This window comes from Peromyscus californicus, unplaced genomic scaffold (genome assembly GCF_007827085.1).
Source record: "Peromyscus californicus insignis strain IS unplaced genomic scaffold, ASM782708v3 Scaffold_19__1_contigs__length_69161282, whole genome shotgun sequence".
NCBI lineage: Eukaryota > Metazoa > Chordata > Mammalia > Rodentia > Cricetidae > Peromyscus > Peromyscus californicus.
Window position 1 is genome coordinate 36284163 of NW_026294491.1, and position 24637 is coordinate 36308799.

At 45.9% G+C, this 24637-nt stretch overlaps 1 protein-coding gene across 3 annotated transcripts in view; it reads left to right on the forward strand.

The window, feature by feature from the left end:
* Window positions 1-18415: 18415 nt before the first annotated feature.
* Window positions 18416-24637, forward strand: part of Rev1 (REV1 DNA directed polymerase) — an 81676-nt gene continuing 75454 nt past the window's right edge. For 2 of the 3 annotated variants that reach the window (XM_052745094.1, XM_052745096.1), the window contains exons 1-2: window positions 18416-18618; window positions 19893-19955. The gene's annotated coding sequence lies outside the window, so the exon portion shown is untranslated. The remainder of the gene's footprint in view (window positions 18619-19892; window positions 19956-24637) is intronic. The other variant, XM_052745095.1, reaches the window with a different exon arrangement.

Sequence of the window (24637 nt, forward strand, 5' to 3'; positions counted from 1 at the left end):
TCGTTGTATGTGTATGTATGTAGGGTACAAGTATGTGTCCATGCCTGTGGAACCCAAAGACAACCTTGAATGTTACTCCTCAAATCCCATCGACATTTTTTCTGAGACAGGGTCTCTCACTGGCCTGGAATTCACCCAGTAGGTTAGGTGGAGTGACCACTGGGCACCTCTCCGGTGCTGGAATTACAAAGCATGTACCACCATGTGGGTTCTGGAGACCAATCTCAGGTCCTTGTGTTTACAAGCCAAGCTCTTTACTGACTCCACAATCTCACCAGGCATCTTATTCCCTTGTTTTTACCAAAGGAACAACCTGCTGTAAGAGCCTGAAGACATGGCTCAGCAGTTAAGAGTACATACTGCTCTTGCAGAGGACCCAGCACCCATGCCAAGTGGCTCTCAATTGCCTATAACCCAGCTGCAGGGGTCCAACGTCTTCTTTTGAGCTCCTCAGTCACCTGCACTAGCATGTGACCCAAACACATACACATATCACTAAAAAAATAAGAAAAAGAAATCATTTTTTTTAAGTGGGGGGAACTACCACAAAAGTGGGAGAGTAGGCCGAAGAGATGGCTCCGCAGGTAGAGGCAGCTTGCCACCAATCCACCGACTCGAGTTCAATCCCCAGGACCCACATGGTAGAAGAAGAGAACCAATTCCCACAAGTTGTCCTCTGACCTCTACACAACCATTATGGCACCTGCACATGCTCGCGCTCTCTCTCTCTCTCTCTCTCTCTCTCTCTCTCTCTCTCTCTTTCTCTCTCTTTCTTTCTCTCTCTCTCTCTCTCTTTTACACACACACACACACACACACACACACACACATTTAAATATTTTAAGTGGAAGGACATTCAAAATGCAAAAACCCTGAATCTCAGGAAATACTTCCGCTGACCACTTTATAAAAAAAAAAAAGGCCACATTAACCAAGACAAGTGTCCCTATAACAACACAGAAAAAAGAACTCAAAGAAGGTATTATTAACTTTCAGAGAAAAACTCCTGATTTAAAATAAAATAAAAAACAAATGGGGAAAAATAGGATGCTTATTGCAGACAAATATTTGGCTCTTTTGGAGATAATTGACACGTAATGTCAAAAAACTGAATATGGAATTTATCAAAAATGCTTCTCTTGACATTATACATAATAGCAGAAATCAACTGGCAATAGTATTAGATTAACATAAGCAGGCTAATTTTAGAGGTATTGCTGAGGATGTTTCCAAAACACATCATACCTGTCAGGGACACAATCCCGGCAAAACCATTTAGACTAGACATGGACGAGCGTCAAACCTCAGGGGCCCTCTGAACACTCCAGATGGACTTTATATGAGTGCTCCTTCACTGGGTTATGAGTGCACTCTGGTTACTGTCCATTTATTGTCAGAGCAAATTGAAGCCTCTCTTTGCCAGAGAACTACCAGTCTCACTATGGCAAAACAAGAGAAGATACAATGAAAACAGATAAATTCTTTTGTGTGTGTGTGTGTGTGATGTGTGTGCACACACAGGTGGGTGCTTGTGTCTCTGTATGCAGGGAGGTCAGCGGAGGGCATCAGCTAACCCACTGTATCACTCACTCTCTGCCTTAGTCCCTTGAGACATGGCCTCTTGCTGAACCTGAAGCTGGGCTGGAGACCAGCCAACAAGTCCCAGAGATCACCCTGTCTTCTCCTCCTTCCCCAGCACTGGGGTTACAGGCACAACTATGCCCAGCTCTTTATGTGCCTCCTAGAGATTCAGGCCCAGGTCCTCAGGCTTGAGCAGCAAGTATACTTACCCTCTGAGCCTCAATTTTGTTTTTTCAGCATTGGAAATCCCCAAACTGAAAGGGACATTCGTTTTACTATTAATTTTAATAAAGAACTAAAAGCTTTGTTCTTTACTCAGAAACGCATCATCTACAGTCCCCAGGGAGAAAACATGAGAACTAACAGAATCCTCAGTTACAGTCGACAATGCTGTCACCAACCCTGACTCCTACACCCCAAAGTATTACCACCACCGCTAATGTCTGTGAGCACCCCAAACCCCCACAGAGCATCCCTTTATTAATTAGTAACCAATTGTTCTGTGTTTAGAAATTTTATTCCTAATCTTATACCCTACCTATTCCAAGTTAAATTGTTTCCCCTAAAATGATATATTCAAGCCCAAACCGGCCAACGTGACCTTATTAGAAACAGGAATTTTGCAGATGTGATCAAGTCAATATTAGGTCACACTGGGTTGTAGTGGGTCCTAAACTCAAGCACAGGTGTCCTTATAAATTTGTACACCAAGGGACACAAAGGAAGGAAGGTCATGTGACTGGAAGAGGGCCAAAGAATACCACTGACTGCCGGGAACCACCGGAAGCAGAGAGAGGCAAGGGTAGGTTCTTCTTTAGACCTTCACACGTCACATGACTCTGTGGCCCTGTGATTTCAGGCTTCCGTGAAAGAAAATGACCTTCTGTTGCTTTATATCACACAGTCTGTGGCATTTTGTTATGACAACCCTAAGAAACTAATAGCTACCTTCTTGAAAGCAGATATAATTAATTACATATAATTCACATATGAAAGCGTTGCATGGTTATTCCATCGGAGAACATACAGACACACTTTTTTTTTTTTTTTTTTGGTTTTTTGAGACAGGGTTTCTCTGTGTAGCTTTGAGCCTTTCCTAGAACTCACTCTGTAGCCCAGGCTGCCTTGAACTCACAGAGATCTGCCTGCCTCTGCCTCCCAAGTGGTGTGTACCACCACCGCCCAGCAAACATACAGACACTCTTAAAGCCAGATGGAAAGTCGATATTGCTGGCTGGTGTCTGCATGGGGAACCTGCCCAAATCATGTAGCCCCAGGCTTCACCATTCTTTTTCTTTTATGCACAAAAACCTCATCCTGATGGACACACTTTGGTTAGCAAGAACAGTTAGTTATTGAGAAACGGAACTACAGAAGCCACAGAGCAAGGTCAGTACATTTAGGGACTTTCCTGGAACTATGGATGAGTCTTCGATGGATTAGGTGTTTGTTCCCACTTTTGCAGGTGTTGAGGCCTGTGTGCTGGGTTCTAAGGTCAGAATGGTGCCTCTAACATGACATCAGTGATGCTAAGGTCTTGGGGCCTGTTCCAAAAGCTCCAGATTTTATACCCATAGACAGAAGCTGCTCTTCCTAAATGGCCTCTGCATAACTGTACAAGAGAGTTAGACTTCTGAGAAAAACACCAGAAAAAAAAATTGTCATTGCATCTCAGAAAGGATCTGATCACGTAGTTAGTACACACCATAGCAGTCCAACTCCAAGGTAATGGTCCTTACTTTCCCATTTCCCTTCTCAAAAGACAGACCTGGCCACCAGATTTCCATTCCATTTGAGGCCTAAAACTGAGGATTCTCGGGAGTCTGCCACAAATTTCCAACTTCAGGGATGGACAGCGACTTCCCAAGGTAGTGGTACAAAGGGAGCCCCTCGGGGTGAACAGGTTTTATCTGTGGTGATGAAACAAGGTACATTTTCAGATTCTTCAACTGTTTTCTGATTCCCCTTCTCTTTGTCATGCTCTGTCCACGTTCTCTCTGTTAACACTGAGACGTCTTAACACGTCTCTTGTTGTGGATATTGCTCTGTATAAATAAAATACTGATTGGCCAGTAGTCAGGCAGGAAGTATAGGCAGGACAAGGAGAGTGGAGAATTCTGGGAAGTGGAAGGCTGAGGCAGAGAGACGCTGCCAGCTGCCACCATGAAAAGCGAGATGTAAGGTACCGGTAAGCCACGAGCCACGTGGCAACTTATAGATTAATAGATATGGGTTAGTTTAAGATATAAGAACTAGATAACAAGAAACCTGCCATGGCCATACAGTTTGTAAGCAATATAAGTCTCTGTGTGTTTACTTGGTTGGGTCTGAGCGGCTGTGGGACTGGCGGGTGAGAGAGATTTGTCCTGATCATGGGCCAGGCAGGACTGGAGAAAAACTCCAGCTACAGTCTCTCTTCATTCTTTTATTTCAGATACCCCTGGGCTCCTGTCCGGAAAGCAAAACAAACTTCTCTTCCAAGTTTTTCCCAGACTGCAGCTGCTGCTCTGACCCCAGTGAATCTGGGAATCTGTAATCCCTTCATGACAAAAACAAACAAAACTTGTTTCTTTAAATACTTCAAAAGGAAAATGCTCTTTAAAAACTCATTCTGGTACTCAAGTTTCCTTAACTACTAAGTTCACGGACATCGGTCCTTACAGTTTGGTCAGCCCAGCCTCTATGATCAGGAGTAGGAACTGGGGCAGCCGCTGCCTGACTATGGCAATGTATTGCTTTCCCAGACACCTCTGCCTGCTTTGAGGGACCTGTGTGATTCCACCTGTAGCATCTGTCCATGGGTAGGACATTGGTTCTTTTCCACACTCATGGATCCTGTGTATTTGGAGCAACTGTTGGGGTCTTCGATGTCTAAACTACTATTTTTCCTTGCTTCCTCGGCCAGAATACCTAACAGCTCCCCCTACCCTCAAAGAAGGTCAGTTTAAATCAGCCGGGAGAACTTGAGGAGGACTAGAGCCCATTCCTTCTTTAGACAGATTGAGTCAGCTGTGATCCCCACCCTGGGAATGGAGTAATGAGGAAACTGAGTTGAAATCAGTCTAAATTCACTGGGTGTCACCGGACACGCATAGTCCTTGATTTTGTTTCCTTACGCAATCAAGCGGGAAACTTGATGGGCTGTAGGCGACCCTCCCGTCACCCACATAAGTACTAGAGGGTACAGAGTACAGCCTATAACAACACTACAAGAGACAGCCATCTGTCACTCTCAGGTGGATTATGGGCCATGTTTTTATTGCCTAGGTTTCACAATCTAGACCGACGGCTTCAAGCTCTGTCATAAAGACTAATGGTCATTTTGCTCTTGATAATTGTCTGCGTTGCAGTTGGCTGATGTGTCCTAACCGATCTTAAATGCTCCTTTGCAGCCGTGGTTACATTAGAGTTTCAACAACTGTTGTCACAACAGGAGGAGGAGGAGGAGAAAGGAAGATAAATGCTGGATCAACCATGGGCTGAAGAGGACCATTGTCCCATGTCAATCAATAGCATTGCAGCTTTTTTTTTTTTTCCATTTGGGATACAGAGACAGAAAAACCATGACATCCAGGCCAGCCTGGAGCTACATAGAAAGACGTTATGAGCCGGGCGGTGGTGGCGCACGCCTTTAATCCCAGCACTCGGGAGGCAGAGGCAGGCGGATCTTTGTGAGTTCGAGGCCAGCCTGGTCTACAGAGCAAGATCCAGGAAAGGCGCAAAGCTACACAGAGAAACCCTGTCTCGAAAAACCAAAAAAAAAAAAAAAAAAAAAAAAAAAAAAGAAAGAAAGACGTTATGTTAAAACAATAACATCGACAAAAAACACATGAAGGTAACAACAACAACAACAAAACCAAACAAAACAACAAAAAAAAATAGCTTTTTTGTTTTGTTTTGTTTTTTCGAGACAGGGTTTCTCTGTGTAGCTTTGCGCCTTTCCTGGAACTCACTCTGTAGCCCAGGCTGGCCTCGAACTCACAGAGATCCGCCTGGCTCTGCCTCCCGAGTGCTGGGATTAAAGGCGTGCGCCACCACTGCCCGGCAAAAAAAATTGCATTTTGAGAGTAGAATAAATATGTGTATCATGATTACTTTCCAGTGGCCTGACCAAAATGGGAGACATAAGGAGGAAAAGAAATGGAGGGCAGGGAGAACCAGCCCCTGGCCGTCAGAAGGAGGCCAGGCTCTCACAGGGAGGCACGCCATTCTTCTATTAGATATAAACCATCTCGGAGAATCCTGGTCTCAGGCAAGGCACTCTAGGACAATAATAAAACGTGAGCAGTTGAGGTCATTTCACAAGGCTGTGTAAGCAAAGGAAGAAACAAAGTAGGACAATAATAAAACGTGAGCAGTCGAGGTCATTTCACAAGGCTGTGTAAGCAAAGGAAGAAACAAAGTAGGACAATAATAAAACGTGAGCAGTTGAGGTCATTTCACAAGGCTGTGTAAGCAGAGGAAGAAACAAAGTCACCCTGTCACTCCACACAATTCCAAACTCCTTCTTTACAAGCCAGAGGAGCGGGGGCGCTCTTCACCGATGAGAACTTTACCTTCGCCCTCGTCTCCTCTCCTGTGGGTGACATATAGTCACAGAAGGCCCTGTGACAACAAACTAAGCAACAGGTTCTCTCTTTCTCTCTTTGGCTGAGACAACCCATAATTCTCCATGGCGTGTGTTCTTAATACTCACTGCAGTAAGTATTAAACCCAGCTCACTCGTCTATAGGCCTATCCCGGGTGAGCTCTGAACAGTGGACATTTACAACGCCATTGAAGGGAGAATTGTAACAAAGAGCTCAGGAGAAGGAACCATGTGGAAATAGTGTGTGGAAAGGACCAGGGAAAGAGGCAGGATCATGCTTCAGGAAACAACTGTGTTCATCTAAGAATGAGGAGAGGGCATGTTAAGAATGACAATTTTCACATAGCCCAGGCTAGCTGAAGACACCCACAGGCCCGCCTGGGTTCTTGCAGCCTGGACTACATCCTCTATATCCTGTAGAGGCCGTAAGATGCCGGGCAGGTAGGCGCCACTGTAATGAGCAAATAAATATATGGTGGAGAAATGGGAGAGAAAGAGAAGCCGACCAGTTCATGTGCTGGGAAAAGAGGTGGAACTGAAGAAGCAAGGTGGTGAGGAAAAGGTTTATGTGGGTGGTCTGCTTGTCACCTGGGGCCATGGTGACATCTGGCCTGGGCTGCTCTTAAGGGCCTTGTCTGAGTTCATGGCCCTACCCCAGACAGGGTCTGAGTTGATGTCTGTGGCTCCTGTTACCACTGAGGGCCATGGGGATACCTGGGGTTTGGTCAGCCACCTGAGACCATGTTGGCATCCGAGGGTCATGCTGCTTCTGGGGTCATACTGATCTGAGTGGTCTGAGCTGCCATCAGGGCCATGGTGACATCTGCCTGAGTTGCTGCTGAGAGCCATGTCTGGGTCTGTGGTCCTGCTGCAGCTGGGGTCTGTGTTGATCTCTGTGGCCCGTCTTACCACAGGGGGCCATAAGAACCATGAGTGTTGAAATCCGAGGACAGTGCTGAGCCAGCCCCACCCTTTGTTGACCCTGGGACAGCTGGCCCTGCCCCTCACGGGAAAGCTGGGCCCACGTTTGGGAGGGATGGCTCCACCCCTCAGCATGGTCATAGAAGAGCTGGCTCTGTCCCTCACCTGAGGGGAGTGGTCCCAGTGGCCCAGACCAACCAAATCAGCTACCACCCAGACCACATCCAGGGCTTTGAGTTAGCCCACCCCAACATCTACCCCATCTATGACCTACAAGAGTACATGAAGGGACTGGTCCTGCGGAACCATAGCTACAGGATTTCCATGACCTGGGGAAACAGCAGGATATCCGAGAGGAGTTTGAGTGAGGGTCTAGTATTGATGGTGTACCGGAAGCCAGAGGCCTTGAACCAGACCAAAGCTGAGCAGACAAAAGGGTGTACCATGTGACACACTGAAGCTTCCAATGCCATTCAGGCAAATGAAGAGGTATTAGAAAGGAGGGAAAGACAGAGGAGTGCAGTGGGTTTTTGTTTGTTCATTTTGTTTTTAATATATTTTAAAATTTTCTTTTGGGGGGGATTCTACAGGGGTGAGTGGCAGATATGAAGGGACTGGGAGGTGAGCGGGATTGGGGTGCATGATATGAAATTCCCAAAGGATCAATAAAGAAATTATGTTTGAAAAAAGAATGACAAGTTTCTCAGGGACATCACATACCAGTGAGGGACAGAGGTGAAGCCTATATGTGTAAGTCTGAGGAGAGAGCGCCCATAACTCTGATAAAGGCGTAGAAGGCGAACAAAGGGTAGCTGCAACCGTAGACAACGTGGTCAAGCGCGGTGATTTGAGTGAGGTGTCCCCCATAGGCGCGGGCATTTGAATACTTGGTCCCCAGTTGGTGGCGCTGTTTGGATAGTTTGGGAGGCGTGTGGCCTTGCTGGGGGAAGTAGTCACTAGGGGTAGGCTTTGGCAAGTTTAAAGTCTCCTGCACTTCTGGTTTGCCCTCTGGGCTTCCTGCTTGCTATTCAAGATGTGAGCCCTCAGCATTCAGCTACAGTTGCTGCTGCTGTGTCTGCCTGCTGCCACGCTGCCTCTGTCCTTATGGAAACTTCTAGAACTGTAAGCCCAAATCAACCCTTCTTTCCCTTTATAAATTGCCTTTGTGTGTTTTATCACAGCAATAGCAAAGTGACGATGACATCAGGGAAGGTCATTCCTCATGATGAACTATGACCCAGACCTGAAGGAGAAGCACAAAGAGGCCGGGGTGAAGGGCAGGGTTATTCTTTGGGAAGTCATTGTGATTGGACAGGTACAAAGCCCTAAAACCAAGTCACGGAAAGGCACAAAGCTTGGTTGTGAGCCCAGGGCTAAGGGGAGAGGACACAGGGAATGGTGGAGTGGACGCCAGGCCAGGGACCACAGGATCTTGGATGCCAAGGTAAGCCTTTTGCTAAGGGAGAGGAACCTGATGCCACAGATTCAAGTGGTTCATCTCAAGTCTCTTCCGTTAACTCTCTTTTTGCCTTGCAGTTGTCTTTCCTCCGTCTCTTCTTGGTGTCAGGAGACTTTCTGAGCTCCAGTGTCTTCACCCCAGAGTTACTGATGAAGCCATCTTCCTCCTCCTTCCTGGATCTTGGATGGGCTCTGACATCAGCTCTTTCCAGCTCCTGGCTCAGTCTTGGAAAATGATTTCCCATGTAGTAATTTGCAAGTAATCCTTGCTTTCCCCTCTCCTTGCCCCAAATCACTGTGTGCAAAATGTCCTCTTCAGTAATCACAGCAGTGACATCTGGAAGCATGTGAAGTTTTGGATAATGCAACTAGCTCATGTCTAAAAATGAGAACAAAAGATACTTCTAGAAGGTTCCACTGACATTCCTTTCTTTCTGGCCATTTTTTTTCTCCAGTCTGGCTGCATTGTTATGCTGTCTGTTGGTTCCTTTGGCATTGTTTGGGTTTTTGTTTTTCCCTCTCCAGGATAAATGTGCTTCTTCTAATTGGGAATGTTTCTTCACATTGTGTTGGTCTCCTTTTCCTGGTACCTCCTTATATCATAATCCCTTCTGCGAGTGTCACCTGTACTGCTGCTTGTGTGTTGGACGCTCTTGAGACAATAACATCTGAGCTTGGCGCTGTGCTTAGCTGGAATGCCTTCTGCCTGTTAATAATCATTTCTACCACCACACTCCTTTAATTCTGCTGCCCGAATGTCAGCTATGCTTCCCAATGCAAGGCTCTTCATTTGGCTCTTCACCACCCTCTGCCTTTGTGAGTAATGAAACTGTTTTTTTCAAAACCGTCCTTTCTTTATGCCTTTTGTGCTCTGAACCCTTTTTTCTCCTGTGTGATGTGTTTGATGTCTCGTGTATATGGTTAAAAAGCTTATGATTATGGATGCTGCCTGCAATATTGAGCCTCTTGATTTTTTTTAATCTTCCCCTGATTAAATTCATATAATGATTAATTCTGCTTGTCTTTTATAATTCCCTTATCTTTATTCTTACTAGGTTCCCTAGGTTTTTTTTTTAAAGGCCAGAAACAAAAATCCCTCTATTGTTCTATTTTTAATTAAATATATTTTCCTGTGACCATTTTGGCATTCTAAAATTGTACTAAATACATTATTTTGGCAATTTCTGGACCACATGATCTAACCATCACTTTGATTTAATTTAATTCGCTTTAAAAACTTGAAGCTCTCATAGAACTCAGCAGCTGGAGGAGAGATTACTTATGCCAGTGCTGTCATTTTACATAACGGGACCTCGAGGCCCAGAGAAGTCATTCAAGGTATGTGTCCCAAAGGCAAGCAGCTTCTTAGCGGCAGAGCTAGACCTGGAAGCCTGCTTCCTGACTTCCTGTCTGATGCTCTTCCTGCAACAGAGCTGCACATCCATTTAAAGTCTTGTTTGTATTTGCTGGCCATCTGTATGTTATTTTCGTATTATGTGCATCCCTCCCTTCCCTCCTTTAGTATTTGAGCTTGAAATACCCACAAAAGAAAAACCTTCCAATAAAACCCAGAAATAGACTCCATTCTTCAATGTCGCTGCAGGCCCCTGGAGTTATTATTGACAGCCTGGGCAGTAAAAGTCCCTGGGTTTTATTTCCAGTGCTTCCTTCATTTGGTGTGTAACTTCGGGGATATTTGCCCCTTGGGCTTTTCTCCCGTGTTGGATTGCAGCTATAAGACTGTGTGAAAGACCCCTTGTATCTAAAGCAGGTATTCGGCACCATTAGGACATTCAGTGTGGGGAAATGCACTTACTTCTAATCCGCAAATGTAATCCTCATGCCTTTCATGTTAATGGTGGATTTCTAAACCTCACCAATCACCTCCGGACTTAGAGACCTTTAGTCTTTTCCTTCCTTTTATCCTCCTCCTCTTCTCCCTCCCTCCCTCTTTCCTTCCTTCCCTCTCTCCCTCCCTTTCTATAGTTTTGATGAAGAAAAGAAAATGCGGATAAACAGGGTCTCTAAGCTTATGTGGCTTTTCTCTATGAGGTGGGACAGCCAGACTCTGAGATCCAATGAGTGGTCCAGGGCCACGGGGCCGTGCTTGTCCCCAGGGAAAGCTGAGATGAGAGCTGTTGGTCTTCAACTTGGGCCTGGCTTCCTTATGTCAGTAGAGAATGAGGTGTCACGTCTGCTCTCTACATAAAGTTTGATCAGCCTTCCTGGTCGATGAAATGCTGGAATGCTCATCTCTGATCTTAGTCTTTAAGGAATTGAAACCGACTTGAGTCAGGCAGGAAAGGGAAGGTGGATCTACTCCAAGGACTTAGGCCTGGGATAGAGCTCAGGGTAGACACAAATCTGAACTAAGATAAGGGGCCGGGCCTAGGACACTCCCTGCAGGAAGCCATGAGGGATTTCTTCCCTTTAGCTGCAAGATATTCCAAGAACAGGTTTCTTAGGGTCACCCCCCCCCCACATCCCCGCTGCCAAACCCCAAGCCTAAAGGTTCATGAAGAGGTCCCAAGGTTACATGTCACAGAGGGATACGCTTTTTGTTTTTGTTTCATATTCCCTAGAAAGAGATTCCTAAGTGAGTCAGGTGCCTATCCAACTGAGACTTAAGGTAAATGGAAGCAGAATAATGACAAATGCACATAGGTAGGTGTGTGTGTGTGTGTGTGTGACTCTACTCTTGTCAATAATTTTTGTAAGTGTTTTGGCTCAAATTCAAACACGCCCACAGTCCCACAAACACACATTTATATGTACTCATAAGGTCTAAGTAACTGCCCTTGAAGTCTCTCTCTCTCTCTCTCTCTCTCTCTCTCTCTCTCTCTCTCTCTCTGTGTTCTCACATGCACATGTGGAAGCCAGAAGGTTGATAGCAGGTGTTTTCCTCAATCTCTCTTCGCCTAATTTTTAAGGTAGAGGCTCTAGTTTAATCTAACTCTCCCTGATTCAGCGAGACTGGCCAGCAAGGGACCCCCTTGGCTTCTTGTGCCTGGCTCTTCCATGGGTTCTGGAGTCTGAGCTCAGGACTCACGTTTATGTGAAAAGTGCTTCAAGGACTGAGCTCTCTCCCCGGCCCGTGACCTTGTAGTTTAACATGATTATGACATACTTTGGCTTTTCCAAGGTGGTATCCAAGGGTAGTGTTCCCAGGCGAGTAATAAATAAAATGCATTGCTTCATGCAAAGGAGGGAGAATCAGTGAGAAAAAAGGAAAGCAGGAAGAAAAACCCATCACTTTCATTTCATTTCAGCCAGAAAGCAGAAATTCCGGAATACCCAATATAAGCTTTTAGAAGGACCAATTGAGCAATTGAAAGTGATCAACTATCAGTCCAAAAATGAATGCAGAAATGGATGAATGGAAGGACTTATGTATGTATGTGTGTGTTGGGGTTTTGTTTGTTGTTTTTTAATGTTATGACCAAATCCCTACAAGGAGCAAGTAAAGGGAAGAGCTTGCTTTGGCCTGTCCTGGTAGGGACGGCATGGTGGCAGGAGCTTAGAACAGCTGGCCATGTTGAACTCACGGTCAGGAAGCAGAAAGAAGTGAATGTTGGCACTCATCTGGCTTTATCCCCCTTCCTGTTTTCATTCAGCCTAAGCGCGACCCCATGCCGACAATCAGGGTGGGGCTTCCCTGTTCAGTTAGTCTTCTCTGGACTTGTGCTCAAAGACAGCAGGCCCAGAGATGGGTCTCCCAGGTGATTCCAGATGCAGTCAAGTTGATCATGTCCATCGATAATCACAATTCATAAGTAAGAAACAAACAAGGGCGGCTACCTGGTGAACTCTGTGTTGAACACACATTATTTTCCATGCTTTCTAAATACCAAAAGAAATGGCTTTAAGTGGATTCCTTTGTTTTTGCTTTTTCTGTTTTTTTGTTTTTCAAGACAGGGTCTCTCTGTAGCTTTTGAGCTTGTCCTGGAACTCACTCTGTAGAACAGGCTGGCCTTGAACTCACAGAAACTGGCTTGTCTCTGCCTCCCGAGTGCTGGGTTTAAGGGTGTACGCTACCACTGCCTGGCTTCTAAGTGGATTCTTTTTCTTTTTTAATATTCTATTTTTAGTTTTAATTGTATGCATGTGTGTCTCAGGGTGGGTGTGTGCATACGCTCCCAGGTGCCTGTGGAGGACAGAGGTATAGGATCCCCTGGAGTTGGAGTTGTAGGTGGTTGTGAGTCACCCAGTATGGGTGCTGGAAACGGAACACCAATCCTCTGCAAGAGCAGTACTCCTTAACTACTGAGCTATCTCTCCAGCCCTGAATCTTCTTAATTAAAGGAAACTGAAACTCACAGGAAAAACCAACAGAGATGAGAGAAGTTGACACAAGTCTGGAAGCTGAAGATCAGTCATCTGTAACATGACTGCCTTGTAGGAGACGCTGCACAAGGCCTCCGGTGAGGTGGCAGGAAAAGCATCCCATGTTCCCGTAAGAACCAGACTCGGAGCCGGGCGGTGGTGGCGCACGCCTTTAATCCCAGCACTCGGGAGGCAGGGCCAGGAGGATCTCTGTGAGTTCGAGGCCAGCCTGGGCTACCAAGTGAGTTCCAGGAAAGGCGCAAAGCTACACAGAGAAACCCTGTCTCGAAAAACCAAAAAAAACAAAACAAAAAAAAGAACCAGACTCGGAGTCTCATGGACTGCAGGAATCGGGAGATTAGAAACAGGAAGTCCGCTCGGTGCCCGTTCCGCTCTCTCTGCCCAGTCCTGGCCTGGCAGCCCCATTCCTCTGGTTGTTTGGGGCGCAAGCCTGCGATCCTTTATCCACCTTAAACACTGCAAGTGGTCCATTAGCAAACCCGACTGACTCAATCCTGAAGCCATCTTCAAAACATGTCTAGTTAACAAACAAACCTACCAACAAAATACGTCTAGTCCTCTCATCCCCCTTTAACTGCTAGATAGGTACACCATTACTTCTCACCTGTGTCTACTTATTTTTTCATTATTTAAAAACATTTTCATATATTTTGGTCATGCTTCCCCCTCTGTCAATTCCTTCCAGATCTTCTCCACCTCCTCAATTTTATGTTCTTTCTCTCTCTTTAAAACAAATAAAAAATAAAACCAAGAAACACACACACCCAAAAGGAAGTTAAAATAAGCAAGCAAAACCTCACTAAGACAGGAAATGCCCAAACAAATCAAACTGAGACAGAACGTCTACAAAGTACCATTGAGTTCGTTTCCTGTTGTCCAACTACTCCTGGGTATGTGACCTGCCCTGAAGAGGGTTAATAGAACCCCCTGGGGTTACTTCTTTGTTCTTGTTTTCTATTGTTTCAATCCATTCTTTTTTTTTTTTTTTTTTTTGGTTTTTCGAGACAGGGTTTCTCTGTGTAGCTTTGCGCCTTTCCTGGGACTCACTTGGTAGCCCAGGCTGGCCTCGAACTCACAGAGATCCGCCTGGCTCTGCCTCCCGAGTGCTGGGATTAAAGGCGTGCGCCACCACCGCCCGGCCTCAATCCAGTCTTTGTCCTACTTTTCTGCGGAACCTATCCAATTGGTTACCTCCATATTGTCTTGTACGCCGCCATTTCCAGTCCCTACTTTAACCGCAGCTTGTGACTCAGGTGGTCTTTCATCCTTGAAACATTCCCTTCTTTTGGAGAACGGTGTTCCCCTTTCCTATTTCTCGATCTCTCTAAGAATGCATCCTACCAAGTCCGCTCAGCTGGTCCCGAATCAACTTGATGACATCAAGTTCCAGTCATCATAGGTCTTTTTTTCTCTACTCCTTCTCCAGTTGACTTTACATCTACATGACTTTAAAAATGATCTACAGGACCAGGTGTGTTGACGAACACCTTTAATCCCAGCACTCTGGAGGCAGAGACAGGCTGATCTCTGAGTTCCAGGCTAGCCTGGTCTACAGAGAGAGTTCTAGGACAGCCAGGGTTACACAGAGAAACCCTGTCTTGAAAAACCAAAACCAAAACCAAACAAACAAAAAACAAGAAAAGAAAGTTAAAAAAGAAAGAAAGAAAGAAAGAAAATTATCCTTTGCCAGGCAGTGGTGGCGCACGCCTTTAATGCCAGCACTCCGGAGGCAAAGGCAGGTGGATCTCTGTGAGTTCAAGGCTAGCCTGGTCTACAGAGTGAGTTCCAGGCCACACAGTGAAATCCTGTCTCTAACCAACCCTTCCCCAAATAAGAAAACCATCCTTTGCAACTCAATAAAATAGTTGATTCAGACAAGATTACCAATAGAGACTGAAACATTAGATGACAAGATGTTGCAGAGGACATTAGGTTGACAAAAACATGACCAACTTACACCTTACATAGAGGGAAATACATTTTCAATAAGGAAAAATCGGGCTGTTACCACCCAACCAGGTGATTCCATTCACAGTGAGTAACTTGGCCTTTCATTATGACCGATTATCAAGTGTAGAGCAGTGTGCCTGACGTTTTCCTGCTGGTATATAATCGGAAACAATAGTGATATGTCCCAAGTCTGAGAAGTGATACATTATCCAGAGGCTACAGATGTTCCATTAGTAAATTAAAATCTATGCCACAATCTAATTCAGGCTTCACCGTTCCTAGGATGTTCCCTGTCCTCCATTCTCTGCCTGTGCACATGTTGTTCCCTCTGAAAGTGGTGTCTCCCTCCCAGAACCAATCCCAGGCCAAGCTGTACCTTTCCTGACAGCTTCCCACTGTGCCCCACAGATTGCCCTCAGAGGGTAGCCCTGGTCCTACCCTGCAGCTGCTGCCTCTCTCACCACACTAACTTTCTGCAGACAGGAAATCAATGGGTTTGTCCACTGACACAAAAAACGTGGTACAGTAAGTGGCGTACAGAATGCACACCATGACAAATGGTTGGATCACAGGGAATTTTGGGAACTGTGTTGGTTAAATACGAACATGTATGCCTTTGAAAGAATTAAGTCCCAGCAACTCAACTCTGCCTCCAACATCCTAGTACCCGCTTGTTGGTCCATCTTTCAGCATAATGGATAGAGTGTTTTGTAATAATCAGCACAACCTATGGCAACATGAGTCACTGTGAGCAGACCACTCCAGGGGCTTGAAGTTATAAAAGTTCCATGCTTTTTCATATATATTTATATTTGAGAGGCGAGATGTGTGTTTTCCAGGGAATTTACTGCCGGAGACCAAGGTGAATGAGTAGGAAAATCATGACCTTTTATCCATGACCCTTAAAGGGCCACTGGTCTATATGCCTATGGACCTCTTAAGGTGTCAGTGATGATTAATTTTTTTCCTTAAATCTATTTAAATGAAGCTTAGAAAGGAGAGGAAAAAAAGTACAGTTCTCCAAAGGACTCCCAAGTTTGGGGGTCCAGACTGGCCATCTTAAGTGGCTGTCCCCAAAGCCCGGCTCACCTTAGAGTAGAATAGCCTTGATAAGAATAATCAAATGGGCGGGTGGATGTAGACACCAGGATAAACTTGAAATAAGAATATTCTGAAATAGATAAAAAAATAAACCCTGGGCAAACTTGTTCAGAACAAGGACTCTAGAGTTTGTCCACATTTTATTTCTGTGCGTCTCTCTTTTGATTGTTCCTTTTACAGAGAAAGACCGTTTTCTTTCCTAAGAGGCTGCAAACTAGTACTCACTAAAGTATTCCACGAAGGCACTGCCAAGGCACGTGTGCTGGTTACTTCTTGACACCTTAACACAAGCTAGGGTCACCTGGGAAGAGGGAACCTCCATTGAGAAACGCCTCTGTCAGACAGGCCTGTGGGCAAGTCTGTGAAACATTTCCCTGATTGACAATTGATGTGGGAGGGTCCAGCCCACTATGGGCGGTGCCATCCCCGGGCAGGTGGGCCTCATTTGTATAAAAGAGGAACATGAATGAGCCGGAAGGAGCAAGTCAGGAGTCTCCGCTCCTCTCTGATCTCTGCTTGAGTTCCTACCTCCAGGTTCCTGTCCTGACTTCCCTTCATGGCGGACTGTAAGTTGTAAGATGAAATAAAAGCCCCTTTTCTCCCCAAGTTGCTTTTGGTCATGTTTGTCACGGCAACAGAAAGCAAACTGGGACAGGCAGTTTATTTTTTGCTTGAGAAAATAACAGAAAAAGTAATCTTTGATTACGAAAGGATAGGAACAAAACTGAAATTGAAATACAATGGGTCATTCCTTACAGAGTTCACAGGTTATTTTTCTGTCTTGAAAATCAAGTTTTGCCATTTTTCCTTAGTGGAAATAACTGCCGTGTAGAGACAATTAAAAAAAAAAAATCCTCATCAGCTTCATTGTTCTGTTTTTTTTTTTTTTGGTCTGTGTGGCATTTCAGTACACCACCTGCTGGTGTTGCATCTAGAAGCTTGGTTTGAAACTCCTGAAATTACGCTGCATCTTTTCAGTTGTGGATCCAGAGATGCAGGGGTAGGGAAGAGAATACTTAAGTTGAATTTATAAAGGAGAGAGCAGAGGGAAGGAGAGAGAGAGACTGAAATTGAGAAAAAGATATTGAGATTATATATATATAATATATATAATATATATATATAATATATATATATTATATATATATAATATATATATATTATATATATATTATATATATATATACACTCATTTTATTTGAGTATCTCCTGTCTTTCTGGGAAACTTGCAAAGTCAAGCTTCAAGAGTACTGATGTTTGCTAAGTGCTTGCAAACTCTTTTCAAATACCTAAGGTGGAGGAGCGAAGGTGTGGAACCTCGACAAGGAGCTTCATGCTTGAGCAATGCAACAATAAAGACTTTCAGAATAACCATGCAGTCTCCCATTGAACAGCCACCATAGAGGCGGGGGGGAGGGGAGGAAATGATCCTTATGATTTTTTTTTTTTTTGGCTAGAAAATGGAATTGTTAAATGTGTGTGTGTGCGTGGGTGTGTTTAACATTACACGGAAAAGCAATTTTCTTCTGGTCTGTGCTGCATGTGGGAAGGGCTGCTGGCCGCAGGGGGAATGCGGGACCGGCCGTGGACAGATGAGGTGGGGGGGTCGGTCGTCTCTGGGCTCTGGCCGGAGCTGGCTGCAAGCCAGCCGACCCCACGGGCGCGGTGCGCATTCCCGTTCAACTGTGTGGGCCCCCCGAGTCTCCGCTGCGGGACGGAGCCTGTGCCGGTCTGCGTGCGTCCTCGCCGCCGCTAGGTGGCGCTGCCCATCCATTGCCAGCGCGGTGCCGCGGCGTGTCTGGCGCCTCCACAGAGCCCGAGCGGCCGGCCGTCCACCGGGTTAGTCCCGGCACCCGCGGCCCTCCGCGGCTGGGGGTGGGGGGGGGGGCGGGCGGGAGAGGGGGAGCCCGGGCGGGGCCGGGGTAGGGCGGTTCATGCAGCCGGCTTAGCCAGGCGGGCCCCCAGCGCCGCGACCCCGGCGGGAGACGCGGCGGCGGCAGCGCGGTGATGCGACCGGTCCCGTGGTCCCGTGCCGCGCGCGCGTCCTTTCTCCCCCCCCCCCCCCCCCCCCACTCCACCTCCACGCCCCCTCCGCCCAGCCAGCGACACAGTCACGTGCCGCCGAGGCGCTGCCCGCCCCCCCACCCCACCCTGCGGGCGCCGGCGCGCGAGGAGGGGCGGGGCCGGGGTCGCCTCGGGCCGGGCGCGAGCAGCGCGCGTGCGCCGCGCCGGGGGTGAGTGCGAGCCAGCCAGCCAGCGAGCGAGTGCGCGAGAGAGCGAGCGAGCGAGCGAGCCGATCCCGGGCGGGCCAGCGAGCCGCCGCAGGGACGGGAGGTGGGAGGGAAGGGAGGGGGACTACTAGGAAGTGGGGGGGGGGCGGGGAAGGAGAGGACGGACACGCAGAGCCGGGCGCGCGCGAGCGGGGCGGAGGGGGAGGGGCGGGGGGAGCCGCCGCCGCCGCCGCCGAGGCCAGGCGCGAGGCGGGTTCCGTGACGGAGGGAGCGTGGGCCGCGGCGCGGTGCGCGGTGCGGTGCGCGGTGCGGCACGGCGCGGCGGCCGGCTGACCGGCTGCCTTCCCCGGCGTTCCCTCCCGGCCGCGGCGAGGGTAGCGTGTATCGGCGGAGGCCCGTGGAAGCGGCTGGGCCCGGGCATGGTGGCCTGGGGCGGCGCGGAAGGTGAGCGACCCCCCCCCTCCTCTCCTCTCCTCTCCTCTCCTCTCCTCTCCCTTCCCCGGGCCGGCGGGCGGGGGGAGGGGCGCCGAGGCGCTGCCGCCTGCGCGGCCTGAGGCGCCGCCGGGGCTGAGGCCGGGAGCCCGCGGCGCTGCTCCGAGGCCTTTTGCCTGCCCGCCGCGCCGCCCTCGCGTCTCAGGCCGCCGGGTGGGTTATGTAACGCGTGACCCTCCCGTTCCCTCGCCGCCATGGCGCGGCCACCCCGGCGCTGCCTCCCCCGCGCTCCGTCGCCCCGCCGACCCCGGGCGCCCGCCACGGCCCTGCTTCTGAGTCCCGCCGCCGCCAACTCACTCTTTTGGCGGCGGCGCCGGCGCCTCGCCGGCCATTCATTGACTCGCGCGTTCGAGGGTTCGCTCCAGCAGCGTCTGCAGAACCGGGCACCGGCGGGCGGGCGGGCGTCCGGGGCCGCGGTCCTCCGGCCTCGGCCCACCGCTCGGCCCCGGTGCACCGGCTTCTCCCTCGCTCTCAGGCATCCCGGAGTCAGCATCCGGAGGCAGTGGTTTCCCGACTCCTTTTTCCCCCCCTTGTTATTTAATCTGTCCCCGTCATATTCAGGACACCTGTCCCCAAGTGTCTTTGCAGGTGCTCCCTTCACACTTGTTTGTGCAGTTAAACTAACAGTCGAGGTGCAGATGGAGAGGGCCACTTGTCTGTGTTTGGAGGCTCTTCCTTTCCTGTCCTACGTTTGGAAAGCTCCGACCTTCCTGTAGCGTTCCTTAATTGTTTACCGGTGATACGGCTAATTAGAATTTTACTCCCAGTTCTTCTCGGGCCACGTATAAAGTGGATAGTGGTGTATAGATAGAAAGAAACACATAAGATGGATTTGTACTATTAAGGGCTACCTAACAACTCAAATGATCTGTTTGGTCTCTCTGGCTTCTCTAGTCCTCCGAGCATGTCCGTTCCTCCTTTAGGTAGAATAAGACATACTGTAACCCTGTTCCTGTGGAATGCACATTAGCTCGGCCAAATGTTACCTTCGATGGGCTTTCAAACGTAGGAGTCTCTGCTTTCCCACGTTGGCAGCGCTTTGCCCAGGCAAATGCTGCTAGAATACCCTTTCTCCCTTCCAGTATTACCTGGGCTGGACACTTGGAAGCTTCCCTTAAGCTCTCCGTCCAGCACGACAGTCTACAAAAATGCACTTCGTTGACTGCTTAGGCTAGTTATTTGCCATTTTTCTTGAATTACTGTGATTTCTTGTTTGTGTCTTTTAGGTCCTTTGAGGTCAGTCTGTACCAATTCCTGTATCTTGTCATGAAACTTTACTCCTTTTTATGGTAAATAATGCTTATTTGTTTACTTTTTAAAATGTGGGGATCACTTTTAAGATTATTTGTTCACTTTTTAAAATATGGCAATCACTTTTAGGATTAATTTCTATATCATCTCAGGTAGAAAAATAAAAATTTTCAAAGTTAATATCCTTAAATGTATACTTCCATTTCCTTAACTCCAATTGAAAACTAAGATTCTAAATAAGAACATAAAAAAAAACTCTCCACAACCAGTCACTGTTAATAAGTTACAATGACTATGTATTACCTATACTTAAGCCATGCATACAGTCTTGAATGGCTTCTGAAGTGGAAAGAGCAAAGCGTTTAGATAGGGTTTGAATTTTTGTCTCTGCCAGTTGTATGACCTTGGACAAGCTTCTCATTCTTAGTTTGAAGACATTTTTTAGGTGGGGTAGCCGACTAATGAATTAATGAGACTATGAGTCTGTGTGTACTCGGTGTTTTCTGTGGTATACTCTTGTAGCAGGGTACTAACTAGGGCCTGGTGTGCTAGAGATAGAGCATGAGAAGGAAACTAACCACAGGAGACCTTAGGTACCTGTTGTCTACAGTGAACAGATTCTGAAGGTTGGTATGGTTCGTTTTGCTTTGTTGGAATGTAAGGGATTGTAAATCACAGCATAAGCTGGGCTTGGTGGCGCACACCTTCAATCCCAGCGCTAGGAAGGCAGAGGCAGATGGATCTCTGAGAGTTTGAGGCCAGCCTGGTCTACATAGTGAGGTCCAGACAAGTTAGGGCCTGCATAGTGAGACCCCTTCTCAAACAAAAACCAAAATAAATCATAGGGCAGGTTAAACAGAATATTGAAAAATGAAAAAAAGACCTACTGTGTGCTTTTCTTTCTTGTAATAACGGCACCAACTGAAACATTACCGTGAATATTAATGGCTATTTTACGAATTTAATTTTCTTTGAACACAATGTGAGTATGATAATTCAAGTCTTTAGAGATAAGTTGCATGTTCTTTTAGTGTCTCATCTACTTGTAAACAACACACAAATTCAAACCTTAAGTTTTAGTGTTACCTTTGAATTGTGGGATTGGTTCCTTCACTGGTCTCCTTACTTGCTGTTCCTCACATAATGATCAGAGTGATCTTTTGAAAAAGAACTTGAATTGATCTTTCTTGCTTACAATCCTCCAAAAGCTCTGGGTTACATACAGAATTGATTCTAAACCTTTTATCCCCACCATCAGGGCACTGAATGATTTGGCAGCTGCCAACTTAGCCTTACCCCATGACTTCACTGCTTGGTCTCAGGATGCTGCCCAGGCAGTTAACACTGGACACCTCTTCTGGGTGATGCCAGTTGTTTGTGTCTTCCATTGCTGTCGTTTGCTTCAGAGAGCCTTCTCCTGGTCCCTAAAATAGAAGCAAGCCTCTCTCTTCCTTTTGTTTGACTATTTTGTTTGCTTTTAAATTTAAATTTTATTTTTGATTTTTGTTCTTTTTCTCCATTGTATTATATTATCAGATGCATTTTTTCACTTGTAATTTTTTCCATTAGACTTGTTGACTTACTCTTCCTAACTACAGGCTAGAGATTTTGCTAGATTTATTCATAATTTTATCCCCAGTACTTAAAACTGCCTGGTACCTAATAAGCTCTTAGTAAAAGCTGTTAAATAAATGAATGCTGTAGTTGATTTGAACATTTGACAACTTCAGTCAAGATCCTGCCTGCTACCACTTACTGATTGCATGACCCTGAACAGGTTAATGACTTCTGGTGCCTCATTTTATTCATCTGTATATGATGACTATAGTATCACCTACCTTATAGTATTACAGTGAGTAATTGAGTTAATATATGTAAAGTACATAGGTCCAAGTTTTCTATACTTTGTGTGGACACCAGAGTTCTGTGTCCAGTATCTTCCGGTCGCTTTCTACCTTAGCTTTTGAGTCAAAATCTCTCACTGAACCCGGAGTTTGCTTGCTGCCATTTTGACTAGACTGGCTGGCTCCTAGGAGCTTTCTCTTAGGATCTCAAAGCTCTGGAGTTAGAAAGAAATGCGCACACTGCACCAGATTTTATGTGGCTGAGGATCTGAACTCAGGTCCTTATGCTTGCAGACTTCAGTGAGCCTTCTCCCCAACCTCTAAAAAAAAAGAACAAAAAAACCTTTAAAAGTTTTACTTCACATACTGACAATCTTTTTTTATTGTTGTCATGAGATAAAATTGAATTTGTTTATATATTTTTTGAATGAAATTGTGTTGGCTGCCAAAATTTATTTGACTTTTCAAAGTTTCTCTATATGTCTAGAATAAGATAAAAAAATAAACTGCTGAGAATGGGTGGCCTCTATTTAGTCTTAATGTGTATGTAAGGTTTTTTATTTTCCTATCTAAAGAAGATGGCTAAGAGTTATTATCCCAACAGCCACCCACTAGAGTGGCTTTCATCGGTTTTGCTTTGAGGTTCTACTGGAATTATGATTGTGGTGATGAAAGAACTTGTTAGAGGCTTCTTGTCTTCTGACAGGAAAATCCTGGAAGACCTCATGGAAGTCTGATTTTTGTAGTGTTTAAGGAGGAGAGGTGTTTTAGAATCATCTTTCATGTGATGGTTTTCTGCCATCTTTCACAAGTTTTCCCTACATGTTGTATTTTGGTTCTTGTAAATTGCAGCTTAAAGCAATCTAGCATCAGTCTACATGCCTGCCTTTGACTTCTGTTTTTATGTGTTGTTTTTTCTTTTAGTGTTTAGAGAAATAAATGAGTCCATGACTTTGTAAGAGTAGATAATTTGAGCTAATGCATCTCGAGTTATTCTTATAAACTTAAGAGTCTGCCTATGACAGTTACACTTGCATAACACGTTATTTTTACTTAGCATTTGTCTTTGGCAAACTGGCTTTTTGTAGTTTGTTTTATATCTCAGTCTCAACTTTTAAGTCATAGGATTCTAAGCTTTGTGCCTGAAACTTAAAAAAGAATATGAAATACTGATTGTTTAACATTTGTTCCAAAATGTAATAATCATAGGTAAATTATTAAGTATGGACTGTGTTCCAGGGCCCTTTGCTTAGTGGTTTCTCATTTAATATTCAAAAGTACCATATAAAGTAGGCACATTTATAAAGAAACAGATTTGTAAAAATGATATTGCTTGGCTGGGTCACATGGTACAAAAGGAACCAGGATTTACCTATTTCCACCTGATTGATGACCCAGGGTCCTAACTCTTTTGTGAGCTACATTTAAAAAGGACAAAGGTTTGCATTTTTTGTCATCTGTTTTGTAAGCTTATGTTCCTCCTAATTACTGGCAGTTGTTTTTTTGTTTTCCTTCATTATTTCTGCCTAAGAAGAGGGTGTCTGATCCCTTGAAGCTGTAGTTACAGGTGTCTACAGGATGCTAGGATTTGGACTGCAAACCTCATGATTGCATAGCAAGTTTTTACCCATGGGGCCTCTCTCCAGCCCTCAGAACTGTAGTTTATAAAGAGTTTAATACAGATTTAAACACGGACATTAAGGGAAGGAAAATACAAGCATAATAGGCATGAAGGAGAGGTAGAGGGAGGATGAGCAGGCATGCAAGCGAGCTTGGGAAACCTAAGACAGAAGTGAGTCTGGACTTCTCAAGAGAGTGTGAGCATTTAAATGTCACAGCAGTTATATGGGTGATGATCTTGTGACTTTTAAAGTTACGTTGTTCTAAGAATTGTACTGTTAGAAAATTGGCACTAGGAAGTAAAAAGTTTTGACATATAATGCTCTTAAATTTTGTGCTTGCTTATCTGACCAGGTAGAGATGATTTAAGAAACCTTTTATTTATTTTTTTAAATTACATTCATTTATTTTGTGTGCAAGTGTCTATATGTGTGAGTGTACATATAAGGAAGTCAGAGGACAATTTGTGGGGAGTTGGTCCTCATGCTTGATGGCAAGTGCTTGACTCCACTGAGCTGTCTCCCTCCCTCCCTCTTGATATGTGGGCCTGTATGTGTGGAGGTCAGAGGACAGCTGGTAGGAGTCAAATTTTTCCTGTGGAGGTTCCAGGTGTTGAACTCATTTCATCATGCTTGGCAGGGAGAACCATGGTCCACTGAGCTGTCTTCCTGGCTCATGGCCAGTTTGGCCCCATGACTCTGTATGTGTGCTTGCATATGTAGACGCCAGAGGACAACCTTGAGTGCTGTTCTTCAGGTACCATCCACCCACCGTTTTTATAAAACAGGGTTTTACATTGCCTTGGAATTGGACAAATAGGCTAGGCTGGCTGGCAAGGGAGGACATGGAGCCCTCTGTTTCCTCCCCAACCAAGTGGGTGCCACCAAACCAGGTTTTGTTATTATTGTTGTTATTTTAAATGTGGGTTCTGGTGTTGAACTGAAGTTCACCATCTGAGCATCTAGCCCATGGCTTTCCATGTAAGCAGGGGTGGACCAAAAAGGTCTGTGATGTTAGAAAGTAAGCCAGAACGTTGCTTTCTGACTTAATCTTTCTTGATCACACTCAAGGTGTGAGAGGAACTTCTTGAAGGTTTAATCATAAAACAGTGGTTGTATAGTCTCTAAATTCCATCATTCTTAACATCTGAGATTACTAAGAATGGGCTTAATTCCATTTTTATCTTTTAGGCGCTAGACTGAATTATGTAACTGAGATTTTGATTTTGATTCTTTGGGCTCAGGATCTCTCTGTGG